Raw genomic sequence first — 12,721 nt, forward strand, 5'->3', positions numbered from 1 at the left:
ATTCTCCGTCCAGCTTTGCTCCCTTGCTGGTGAGGAGTTTTGGTCCTTTCTAGGAGGCGAGGTGTTCTGGTTTCGGGTGTTTTCCTCCTTTTTGCGCTGGTTTCTTCCCATCTTTGTGGATTTGTCCGCTGGTCGTCTGCGTAGTTGCTGACTTTTCGTTTGGGTCTCTGAGTGAACACCCAGAATGTTGATGATGAAGTATTTCTGTTGCTTGGTTTTCCTTCTACCAGTCTAGCCCCTTCGCTGTATGACTGTTGAGGTCCGCTCCAGACCCTGCTTGTCTGGGGTGCACCTCTAGTAGCCGTGGCACAGCGAGGGATGCTACCAGTTTCTTTTTCTGCTCTCTTTGTCCCAGGATGATGCCTGCCTAATGACAGTCTTTTGGATATAGAGGGGTCAGGGAGCTGCTTGAGGAGACAGTTTGTACTTTATAGGGGTTTAATTGCTGAGCTGTGCACTCTGTTGTTCATTCAGGGCTGTTAGGCTGCTATGTTTGATTCTGCTGCAGCACAGCTCATTAAACAACCCTTTTTTTTCTCAAATGCTCTGTGTTGAGGGGTTTGGGCTTTATTTTTGGATGTCCGATCAGGTGTCCTGCCCAGCTAGAAGGCAGACTAGCCACTGTTTGGCTGCCGAGGCTCCGCCCTGCTGTTGTGTGATTCGCGCTGTTCCTGCCGGCTCTGCTGTGGTCTCCACCACGCCATGCGGCGGAGTCTCTTCGTTGTAGCGTGTTGCCTCAGCAACTGCAGGCTGCGTCAGCAGTGGGCGTGTATCTCAGTTGGGGCGGGTTGCCTCGGCACCGGCTGGCTGCCTCTGCAGTGGGCGTGTATATCAGTTGGGGCAGGTTGCCTCCGTAGTGGTGGACGCCCCTCCCCCACAGAGCGTCTCGGACCGTCTGCCCGGGATAGTTTGAAATCGCGGTTTTGTTCGTCCCACTGGGTATCCCAAACGATCTGTCCCTGCAATCCCCTGGGCTGGGCTACTGTGCAAGTCTCGTTCAGTCTCAAGTCCAGCCCTCTCAAGTCTCAGGCTGCCGGTTCAACAAGGCACCCGGACAAGCGCGCCCTGTGGGGATTGCTGGGTAGGGCCGGCCGCCGCCGCCCCGGCTGCCGGCTTCGCCACGCAGACCTACTGCCTGGCGTCCCGTGTCTTTTTATACTTGGGAGTTTCCCCGTTCTGTGGGCAACAAAGATCTGTCTGGAAATGCAGCACTGACTCACCGTTTGCGGATTCAACGCGGGCTCCAATCCTGGGTTGTTCTCACAGCGCCATCTTGAGTCCCCTCCAAGAGTTTCTACACAGCAAAAGAAATAATCATTAGAGTGAACCGGCAACCAACAGAATGGGAAATTTTTGTGATCTACCCATCTGACAAAGGGCTAATATTCAGAATCTACAAAGAACTAAAGCGTATTTACAAGAAAAAAGCAAACAAACCCATTCAAAAGTGGGTGAACGATATGAACAGACACTTTTCAAAAGAAGTCATTTATGAGGCCAAGAAACATATGAAAAATATGTTCATCATCACTGGTCTTCAGAGAAATGCAAATCAAAACCACAATGAGATACCATCTCATGCCAGTTAGAATGGCAATCATTAAAAAATCAGGAGACAACAGATGCTGGAGAGGATATGGGGAAAAAGAAACACTTTTACACTGCTGGTGGGAGTGTAAATTAGTTCAACCATTGTGGAAGACAGTGTGGTTACTCCTCAAGGATCTAGAAATAGAAATTCCGTTTGACCCAGCAATCTCATTACAGGGTGTATACCCAAAGGATTATAAATCATTCTATTATAAAGACACATGCACATGTATGTTCATTGCAGCACTGTTTACAATAGCAAAGATCAATGTCTTTAATACTAGCAGCTTTCTATAAAGCTCTCTGCTCCTCAGTAATAATGAAAAGCTCAAAATCATTCTAAATAATCATTCCAGACAATATCAGAAAGTACTTTATGTGGAATAAAATTTCCAGAATCCAGAAATACCAAGTACTTGTGGTTAGCTGTGTGTTTTCATCAGTCGCTTCTGGAGGGAGAAGGACAGCCAAGGAGAAATAAAACAAAACAAAACAAAAAAACACCTTAGCATAGTCCACATTGCTGTTTAACTCAAAAGGTTTCAAGCAATGATTTCACAGCAATGCAAATGTACTTAATGCATTAGGCTGTACATCTAAACTGGGGTAATACGGTAAATATGTCTATTGTGCCACAATAAAAAAGCAGGGGAGAATGCTCAAGCTGCAGTGAAGAAAAACTACTCCAACTCTGCTCTCAGTTGCCTAAATCAAGACAATGATCAGGGTTAGGCGGTAGAATGTGGCAAATTACATTTGATATGGCCTGATCTCAGCCAACAGGAATCCATATGTGGGCAATAAAATGTATATATACTTATACTTTGAACAGAAGTTTGTTTTAATCACTATATCTGAAGATGTTGTAAAAACAATCAAATTATGAATGAAAGACTTTTGTACTCTGGACTGTTCTTGCTTTACTGAGGAGCTAACCTAACCTAACGCTTTGAAAGAATATTGCTTGGCTCCCATATTTGACTGCAACATTTGGTGTGGCTTCATGGACTGCTTGGACTCATATCCAGGTCTTTGCAGAGTCAGTATTTCAGGACTTGAGCCCTCGAGAAACAGGCTCTAAGAATCAGAACTATGTTTTGTTTCTTTTTTCAAAAAAGTAAAAATTATACTTTTTGAACAGCAAAATGTTCACAATAATTTTTAAATGAAAATAATCAGGTTACCATACAGTACATACGGTAAGGTTTTATTTTTACATTTTAAAAATACATACAAGAATGAGATTGTTAAAAATTTAAAACAGCAAATTTGACAGTGGGTGGGATAATCTGGGGATGTGGAAGTGGGAAGCTGTGAAAAAATATAAAGGCTTATTTTAGATAAAACATGGAACTTAACAAATAGCAAATAAAATGGCCTCCAGTATAAAATAGTTCTATACAGTTAGATTTAGCCTTTGAAGGATAAACCAACCAACAACTGAGGACATTAATTATATTCCAATATTCTAACCAAAATAGGTATAGTTTGAGTCACTAAATTAAGGTGTAATTTTATATACAAAAGCCTTTTCAAAACTCAGCAAAGCAGGTAACTAAGTCATTCTGTGCTCTGAGAGAAACTGGAAACTATTGTTATAAAGCAGAGGTTAATTTTCTTCAATGTTCACTGTGAAGTCTACACATATATATATATATATATATATATATATATATATATATACTTTTTTTGTGATATGTTACCCAGGCTGGTCTCCAGCTTCGGGCTCAAGGGATCCTCTGCCTCAGCCTCTCAAAGTGCTGGGATTACAGGTGTAAGCCACCGCACCCAGCCCATATGTATGCATTTCATAAAAAACAACAATAGTAGTAACAACAATAAAAACAGAACAACTCTCCAGGATATAATATACCTACATTTTTAAAATACTCAATTATTTTGCCCAATTATAAAGTAAATAATAAGATATTCAAATCACAGCCATTAGTATATTATTAGAGAAGCCATTCCAACATAACAGGATACCTTGACGTAAGTGTCACAATGGTTTATTTTAAATTTTGGAAATCATAAAATAATAAATACATGGTAATAAATGATGGATTAATTACAGAAAATGGTAACAGAGATGGTTTTAGTTTAAAACGAGGCATTGCAACCATAAACAGTCAAGGTTTGAGCAGAAACAAATGTTTCTTTCACTATTTTTTCTATTCATGTAATGGATTTATTCACTTAAAAAACAGACCAAAAATATAGGTAGCTAATGTTAATTTAGGCATTTTTTTCTGATACCAGTCAAGAAGCTGGCAACTCTTTGACCTGTTTTCCTATGGCAACATTCTTAATAAATATATTTGGATGATTACAAAAATTATCTGAAAAAAAGGAACAAAATAGCTCTTCTTTGTCAATTATCAGAGACTTTTCCAGGTCTTTCTTCTATTTTTTTATCAAAATAAGTGTCAGATTTGGGATTCTGTGGGAGCCTTCATTTTATGCCTGGACTGTGGTGGAAAGGCAAAGAAAGTGTCAAAAAAAATCTATTGTAACTCCGAATTGATACTTCAAGAAGTACAAATCTGGCACTTTTGATGCTACTTATCACATCTTTCTTGATTAAAAAAATTCTTAACTAATTATGTTAATGAGGAGGATTTATTTTCTCTATTATAACTATATAATACTTATTAATAATATGTATTAATAAATCAAGAAAGAATTATCCAAAAGGAGGAAATAAATCTGTGACAAAATTAGAATAAATTAATTCATTTTTTCACTAAAAAAGATTTATTGAGGGTAAGAATACCTTATAATAATAACATTGTTTACCAGGTGCTTGAAATTTTCTTAAGTGTTTTATGTATCTGTGTTAGGTAGTCCTTGCATTGCTATAAAAATAAACCTGAGAGTGGGTAATTAATAAAGAAAAGAGGTTTAATTGGCTCATGGTTCTACAGGCTTTACAGAAAGCATGGTGCTGGCATCTAGGGAGGCTTCAGGACACTTATAATCACGGCAAAAGGTGAATGGGGAACAGGCAAAACGTAGGGAGAGCAGGAGCAAGAGAGAGAGTGTTGGGAGGAACAACACTCTTAAATGACCGGATTTTGTGAGAACTCACTGTCAGGAAGACAGCACTCAGCAGTTGGGGATCCTCCCCCATGATCAAACACCTCCCACAGGGCCTCACTCCAGCACAGGGATTACAGTTCAACATGCGATTGGGTGGGACAGATACCCAAACAATATCAACATATTAACTAAGGAAGTCTCATAATTTTCTGCTGTGGAAGAGACCTATCCCCACTTGACCCCACTTGACAGAAAAGGAAATCTAATGGCATGGGTGCCACAGTGGCCCATTTTGGCTGATAAGGAAGTAGACATATAGAGGTGTTGGTCACTCACCCCAAGTCAGAAAGACAGAGCTGGAACTTAATCCAGGCTGTCTGGCTCCAGAGCTGGCATGATCAACCACATGTGCCACCTTCTGTCCAGGCGAGGGTTGTCTACCTGTTGTAGATAAAGGTGAGAACAAATTCAGTCTTCACAGAACTTGCAGTCATCTCAGGGAATGTCATGAATCGGTCAATACTGAGTGACCAGGGCCAGGGTGAAGAACATACAGGTTATGTGGAATCTAACTGAAATTGAGAGGTGCAAGGGGAGACCCAGCTCCCCCTGAGGAGATGAGTCAGCAATTGAGCTTGAGGAATAAAACAGGCCTTAGCAAGATGAAAAGATGGGAAAGAGAAATCCAGGCAGATAAAACAGCCTATGAGAAGGCCTGGGAAAGAGAAGAGCTCTTGGCAATCACAGAACTCAGAGTAAGGGCATGCTGGGGCCCCGTGAGGTGGATGAAGCTGCTAGGTAGGCAGGTGGCAGTCCTTGCCTGGGCTCCATTGTAAACTTATGCATTGCATCTATGGAAAATTGAAAGTCACTGAAAAGTATCACGCAAGAGACCTCTCTGGATGGAAGGAGGAGGAAGAGACTGAAGGTGGTAGGGGTGGGGAATGGTCAGGAGGCTACTGATAACCCAGGCAAGAGAAAACAAAGATTTGGCAACTGCAGGACAGAAAAGGTGGGCATACTCAAGACTTAATCTGGAGGCAGATCTGGCCAAACCTGATAAGTCTCCAGGTGACTCAGGGACCCACAGGAATCTTTGCTATGTGCACATAAATACAGGTTTTAAAGTTGAAACAGTGGGAGAAATGTCCTTTTCTTATAGATTTTAAATTCTAGATTAGCTTTTAAAAATAAGCATTGTCCTTTTATTGATCAATGATGTGGGAAATACGAGAACACTAACAAGTTTCCTTAGAATCTGATGACCAAACAATTCTCTGGAGCGAATTCTTCCCTTTAAAGTGTCACTGATACACTGTTTGCTTAGGAAACAATTCATAATTCAGTGTCTTACAGTTCCAGAGAAGCCCTTCATGTTTGTGGGGTTCCTGTATGTTTCGGTGTGATGCCTGTGTGATACTTGTCTCAAATCCCTTTTCACAACATCTCAGGTCTGGCAAAGTCTTGCATCAGCCTCTTCCCCTGGGGACAATCCATCCCCCACAAATAACTGCATCAAGGCAGGTAAGAAAAGATCATAAAACTGAAGGCTAGGTCTCAGACAAAGACTGACAAGGTCTAGGAGCCACGCACTCGAGATGATAGGATCCCATTGCTACAGACATTGGCTAGTCTTGCTTTGACCTGAACTGACCCCAGCTGACTTCATAAGAGTATTAGAGAGATGCATTAAAAGGGTAATAATTCAACTCATGGATTATCCATTTTAGAGCCATAAAATGTCTGTTCAAGCAAAAAGCCTTTTTTCTGGCCCCTGTCTTGATGAGCTTTTCTTCTTCCCTCTCTTCCCTAAACATAACATTAGTGAAAGGGAACTCAAGTTTTTGCTAGCACAAAAACCTCAGGGACCACCAGCAAGGATGGAGTTTGTGAAATCAATCAAGCTGAAGGGTTAACACTGCGTAATCAGCTACTGTTAGATGTCGGTGGGACTTGAATATGTAGATACATGACTTTAAAGCCCCAGACAATACAAGGGGGCCAGTGAGTGCCAGGACCCAGCCAACTGTTTGCCCTAATACAAGAGAGCTTTGTGCCTGTGGGAATTTACTTTCAGAAGAGACTTTGGGTTAGCAGTGACCTTGCACCTAAATCCCAAGTACAGTAAAGGATATGATCATCACCCATAACTTAACAAAACTGGAGGAGATTTTCACCAACAGAATCCAAGATAATCGGAGAGAGTGGTTGGCTCCTTTAGAAACTGGGCTTCTGATCCTAGTTTCTAACTGAATGAAAGATATTCAGTGATCTCGTTTAGGAAACTTAAAATGAACTCAATCTCAGTAAATGAAAATAAATATTAGCTAAAATACATGGATTTTCATGACCATGAGTATGGCTGTCATTTTAAAAGAGAAAAAGCATAACTCAGATTAACATTCACTCCAGTTACCAGCATTGGCTTAAGGTGATACAGATGTCAACAGCTGCCAACTTACATATTTCAATCTTAGGTTGTATTTTGAACATTTCTTGCTTTGTAGAATTTGACAAAAAACTCACTTTTCGGATAATAAACTGCAGCTCACTGCTGAGGTTGCATGCATTGCCCCAGATCAGAAAATAACCTCACAGATTTCAGTCTCCTAGAGTGCTCTTTTCATAGGCTGGCATGCATCGAGCAAAGAACAAGGAAACGTCAAGTGCTAAATCTTTACAGTGACTTTACGATCTGCAGTTATGTGGAAAGTTTATTGATCAGTCACTGCTGTTTGATATTTTGCTGCAAGGGGCAGAGCTTACTCTGGAACTTTCTGGCATCAGCAACTTGGTTAAATTTTTATTTTAATTTAGGGACAATTTAGAAGTAACCATTCTGGGGCTAGTTCATGCCATGTCAAACCTAACAACTTCTGGAGTACAGAGAAATCACTGAGAGCTCAATTGTTTTTTTAAAAAAAATAGAGTAGGACTTCACCTAGGGAGAAAGTAGGATTGTAGCATCTAGAGAAAAAGGAGGAGGAAGAGGTGGAGAAGGGGGAAGGCAGAGGAGGAGGGGAGGCTTCACATTTGAGAGCACTCGAAAACTTCTGTCATTGCTCACTGTAGGTAGCCTGATGAAGAGGACAATTGTGAACTTCATAGTTTTCAAAGTCTTTTCACCAAATTATTTTATTTAATCCTATCTATTCCACAAGATACTCAATGCCATTCCCAACTCACATAAGGGAATTGCGATTCAGAGACATTAGTCTGAGACCACACAACTACTAAAGGAACAGAAACATACAATAACTTAGAAGCATTTCAAGAAATTTTAACTTTATTTGACTTTCTGCTTAACATCCACACTTTTCAGTGGCAGAATAACAGCATCAGGAAGAAGAGATTTATGCTGCAAGGGTCAGTCTCCAATTGGTGCACAGGTAGGCATTGGACACCAGCAATGAGTTTTGCCAGTCATTGTGTTAGCAGTGATGGCTCCTTTGAGAAAACAATGAAAGGTCTTTCTTGCAAATGATCCTTAATGCATAAACCAGATAGCTGTTTTTTCAGAATCCAAAATTCATTTTGAAGGCTACACACTAATGAGATAAATTTAAAAGAAATAACTGTTTCCAGCCACCTCAGCATCCCATTAAGGCTGTGCTGAAAACCTTTAAAAGTTAGAATACCAATATTTATTCTTATCAGAGCTATAGCTTTCATTCAACTCATTTAGCTTCACTGAAATATCTGAAATATCTATCTATATATTTGGAGGGATTTGTAGAAAATAAAAATAACTTTTGCAATTACAAATATATCTTACCTGTTGTCACTAAGCACTGTCATTAAATAATTGTAAGACTAGCCTTGGTGAAACTTGCTTCCTAAACAGTTTTCAAATGTGCACTCAGAGTCTTTCAAAGTATGCAGAATGAGGTACATTAAAAATGTGATGACTAATCGATGCTGAAAATTTGTCCAATGTGCATGAGTTTTCATTTCATTTTATATAAATGTTTTCTGAGGACTTATGGCTTATAAAGGACCAAGTGGAACTTAGGTCTTTAATAATAGAAGAAGAGGCTTTATTCTCCTCATGAACTGAGTGAACTAAGTGGCTGCCTTTAAAAAAAAGAAGGTACTAGATTTAAAATTTCCTGAGCCACTTTAATGAGTTCTTTCTGCTTTTGTTTTCACAAGAGAAAAATATGTCTAAAACCTGTGAACAGAATAGATGATTTTAGAGACTATGGAAATATTTCTAGAACTTTTCATTTTAATGCCTAATAGTACATAACGTGGTCTGACAAGTGGTTACTTGATGCCTAATAGCCCCTTGTTTCCAGATTACTTACTCTAGTTCATAATCATCAAACACAATGAAGCTCAATGAGCTGAATGAAATGTGTTTTATTCTGTCTTTACATTTTTGATAGCCTTTTACTATCCTCTGCCTTTAATGTGTGTGCAGAATTCCTTTCTGTGAAACCTTTCAGGTTAACACCATTTGGCCTGGGTCCCTCAAGTCACATTGGCAACCACTTATCTTGGGTATATCTATAGTTACTTCTAAATACATTTCCATATTTTTGTAATTTCATCCATTAATTTAGCCAATATTAATTGATGCTCTATTATATATCATGTTCTGCAATAGGCACTGCGGAGTTAGCAGTAAACAAAACAGGCCAAAATCTCCCTTTTCATGGAGTTTATAGTCAAGCTAAGGAACAGAGAGGCTGCAGACTATAACTGGATCAAGACTATATGAGGCAGGAGAATTGCTGGAACCTGGGAGGTGGAAGTTGGAGTGAGCCAAGACTGTGCCATTGCACTCCAGGCTGTGCAACAGAGCAAGACTCTGCCTCAAAAAAAAAAAAAAAAAAAAAAAGACAACATCAATATATAGTATGGTGGATTGTGATACATGCTATAGAGAAAAGCCAAGCAGGTGAGGGAGAGAAGATGAGTCAGAAGGAGGGAGTGCAATGCTAAATATGGTGCCCAGAGAAGACTTCACTGGAGAAGACACGTTTGAGCAAAGACCTTAATACGGTGAGAAAAGGAGATCTGAGGCTACGTGGAGAAGAAAGCCCCAGGTAGAAGGAAGGGTAGGAAAGCCAGCATGCTGAGGAGGGACAGGTGGAGAGCAGTAGAAGACGAGGTGAAAGAGGCAGATAGGTTAGGATCTGCCTATGTGGACACCATTGAGCAAGGAAGTGAAATGATGTGGCATATTTTTAAAGTATTATTCAAGCTTTTGGAATGACAAGATCTTTAGGAAAGTAATGAAGGGGTAGCGAACGGGACCAGTTAGGAGGCTATTACAAAAGTCCAGACAAGACCGGGCATGGTGGCTCATGCCTGTAATCCCAGTACTTTGAAAGGCCAAGGTGGGTGGATCACCCGGGGTCAGGAGTTCAAGACTAGCCTGGCCAACACGATGAAACCCCATCTCTACTAAAAATACAAAAATTAGCCAGATGCAGTGGCAGGTGTCTGTAATCCCAGCTACTAGGTAGGCTGTGGCAAGAGAATCTCTTGAACCTGGGAGGCAGAAAAGTTGCAGTGAGCCAAAATTTCGCCATTGCACTCCAGCCGGGGTGAAAGAGTAAGACCCTGTCTCAAAAAAAAAAAAAAAAAAAAAAAATCCAGACAAAAAGTGATGTTGGCCAGAGCCAGGGTAGTCATGGTGGAGATGGTAGAAAGGGTTGAATTCTGAACCTATTTGAAGGTAGAGCAAACAGAATTTGCTATAGATTGGGTACAGAATGTAGAAGAGAGAATATTATGAAGGATGATTTCAGGATTTGATCTGAACAGCTACAAGGACAGCAAAGTAATTTTACTGAGTGGGTATGGTCAGGAGCTAAGGGGGCAGCAGCAGAACCAGGGGCCAAGGAGACAGGTTGCCGAGGCTGTGATGGAGCCCAAAGCCTGGGTGGGAGGTTCAAAGGTGCAGAAGCCAGGACAAGAGTGAGGAGGTGGTGGCTGATGTTATCAGAAGATTGTTATGTAAGGCCAGGTGGAGCAAACAAGTCAATATACTCAAGAGAATAGGAGTCAGGTTTCTCTCTGTTAGAGAAGAGATTTACAAATATAGAAAGGAGAAAGGCTAAAAAGAATCCTGATTTGTTGGCTTGAAATGGAAGGTATTGATGTGAATCCATAACATAGAGAGAGGTATAGAGATATGGAGGTAGATATATTTATAGATGGATATAGATAAAGATATCCACACATACAGCAACAGATATAACTGTGTATGTGTGGTTGTGTGTGACCATGTGTCATTTATTTCCTACAGTGTCCACTGAGAGAGCCTAAAGGTCTGACACTCCAGCAGTAGTGAGCCAACCAAGGACCCAGATCTTGGTTTTTAAATGCCATCCTCCACTGAGAGGAACTAAGCCTCTTTGGAGAGTGGGCTGATTTCAGAGCTGGGGCAGGGAAGGCACAGAATAAGCATGGAGCATCTTGATGTGCCAGAAGGTAAGCAGTTGCTAAAGAACAATGAGGCCATGTCAGAGGGACCTAAGATCCAGCTTGAGGAGATACTCACTTGCAAAATCTTGGACACCTTAGGTATCAAAATAAATAATGAAAGTAATGGAATACAACCCATAGAATAGACTAGAAAACCATGAGCCTAGACTAAGATAAGTAAATAAGTGCAGGGAAGGGAAAGATGTTCTTTATAGAAGAATGCCAACTAATAAATGCCAAAGAAAAGGTGCAAATGGAAAATTGCCATTTGGCAGCCATCACAGTGGTGATTGATTTAGGCAGGTGTTATCAATGCCCACCCAGACTGACTGAGTGAAGGTTCAATATGGACAAAATATAGGTGTAACCTCAGAGCATATTCTACAAAATACTTATGACAAATGGAAACGTCGTGACTTTGTAATGGAGAATCCCAGTATCCACTAATCCAGATGCTAAAGGTTAACATCATAATGATGGTTCTGTTAAACTGATACCACGTGACTTTTAATGCCATGCATTCTCAGGGACAGAGGATTGTTTCTTTGATGTTCTTGATAAGAATGTATGGCTTGGATCAGGTATGAAGAAACAGCTGATGTACCTAAGTTGAGCAACAGCTTACAGAATGAAAGGTATATATATTTAAAGCCATCAAGGTCATGAAACTTGGGAAAAAACTGAAAAATAGTAGCAGATCAAAGGAGAATAGTAAGACATGTCAACTAAATGTAACATGTGATTCTATGTTGGATTCTGGACCAGAAGGATTCACAGGAAAGTTGGTAAAATTTGAATAGATTGTATGGATTTGTGGATGGTGTTCCCTCAATGTTGTCTTATGCTTATGTAGGAGATAATTCTGGTTTGGGGGAAATACGAACACGGAAGCACTTAAGGGTGATGGAGCAGTATGTTTGTACCTGCTCTTAAATGGTTTAGAAAAAAGAATATTATTCATGAGTATCTATCTATCTATATCTAGAGATATATCAAATATAAAATAATAAAACTGAAAGAGACAGATATTGAATTTCTTTGTACCATTTCCCCCTATTTTTTTAAGTTTGAAATTATAATTTGTTCATGGATTTCATTGGTCATTTAGTCTAATCTCCTTCTTTTACAGAAAAGAAAGCATTAAAGGACAAAGCATTAAAGGACTCCTCCATAAAGTTATGCACAAACAGCAACATAGGAAGATGTGAGTTTTAGTTCCCAGGCAACTCAATGAGTGTCAAGAGTGCGATTTTCCGATTCAAAGCACACACAAAAGCGTGGCTACACTGATAGCAGCATGTTGAACTGAGGTGCTTTGCTGGGAGGACCAGGCTGAAGCAGTGCGTTCATATTATAAGGAGGTCAGAGGCAATTTGGAGGGTAAGAGATGAGAAAAGATTGTGAAAGCAGATCATGTGAGGAGAGACCAAAGGGACAGGGAAGGTTTAGCCTCAACAAAAGGAGTCACATGGGGCACTGGTCATTTGTTTTAAACAATTTGGAATGCTTTCTTGTGAAACAGGGTTTACATTTGGAAGGCCACCATGGATAGAAACAGAAGGGTAGTGAGACACATTTTACCTTCAACTATGGAAAATGAAATTCCATAGTTGACATAGTCAACTATGAAATAGAAGACTATTCAGGGGTGAGG

The sequence above is a fragment of the Callithrix jacchus genome, chromosome 13 (assembly GCF_049354715.1).
Source record: "Callithrix jacchus isolate 240 chromosome 13, calJac240_pri, whole genome shotgun sequence".
In the NCBI taxonomy this organism is placed as follows: Eukaryota; Metazoa; Chordata; class Mammalia; order Primates; family Cebidae; genus Callithrix; species Callithrix jacchus.